This window comes from Xiphophorus couchianus, chromosome 14 (assembly GCF_001444195.1).
Source record: "Xiphophorus couchianus chromosome 14, X_couchianus-1.0, whole genome shotgun sequence".
In the NCBI taxonomy this organism is placed as follows: Eukaryota; Metazoa; Chordata; class Actinopteri; order Cyprinodontiformes; family Poeciliidae; genus Xiphophorus; species Xiphophorus couchianus.
Genome location: NC_040241.1, coordinates 21,835,049 through 21,835,643, shown reverse-complemented (window position 1 = coordinate 21,835,643; position 595 = coordinate 21,835,049). Strand labels below are relative to the sequence as shown.

The 595-nt window shown below is 38.7% G+C and overlaps 1 non-coding gene across 1 annotated transcript; it reads left to right on the top strand.

Annotated features, from left to right (window-relative positions):
* The first annotated feature begins 200 nt into the window (after positions 1-200).
* On the top strand, positions 201-363 carry LOC114158094 (U1 spliceosomal RNA). The gene has a single exon (XR_003598346.1). It is a non-coding gene; the product is annotated as a U1 spliceosomal RNA (small nuclear RNA).
* The last annotated feature ends 232 nt before the right edge of the window (positions 364-595 follow it).

Sequence of the window (595 nt, the reverse complement as noted above, 5' to 3'; positions counted from 1 at the left end):
TATACAATTTTAACACTTCTGAGTTTTTCTAAGTTTTTCATTTTGAGTTATTTAAAATATATTTATTATTTCTCTGAGTTTCTGATTGTTTTTAGTTAAATGTTAAATCCTAAAGTGACTCAGGGTTTATTTTAATTTCCCACCGTGAGTCAGAACCGGATGTGTGAAGTTGCTAATCGTCAGTCGGAGGAATGAACAGCATACTTACCTGGCAGGAGCAACTCCATGATCCTGTAGGTGGATCGCTCAGGGTGAGGATCAGCTATTGCACTGCGGCGATCTGACCTCTGTGAATTCTCCACATGGGAGAATCTCAACTGCACAATTTATGGTAGTGGGGGACTGCGTTCGCGCTCTCCCCTGGTAATGATGTCAAATGATAAACATTTATTTTACTATCATCTGTTAATTTCGTAATTACCAAAATGTATCTTCTAAGTATTTTCTGTCAATCTCTCTGGTGCCCACTGAGATAAAACAAAATGTATCTTTTGTCATTCAGTTTGTTTATTCCGTTAAATGTCATTCCTCGCTCTGACCAGCAGGTGGCAGCAGCAGAGCGGCCATTAACGCCGTTATTGATACAAAATAAACA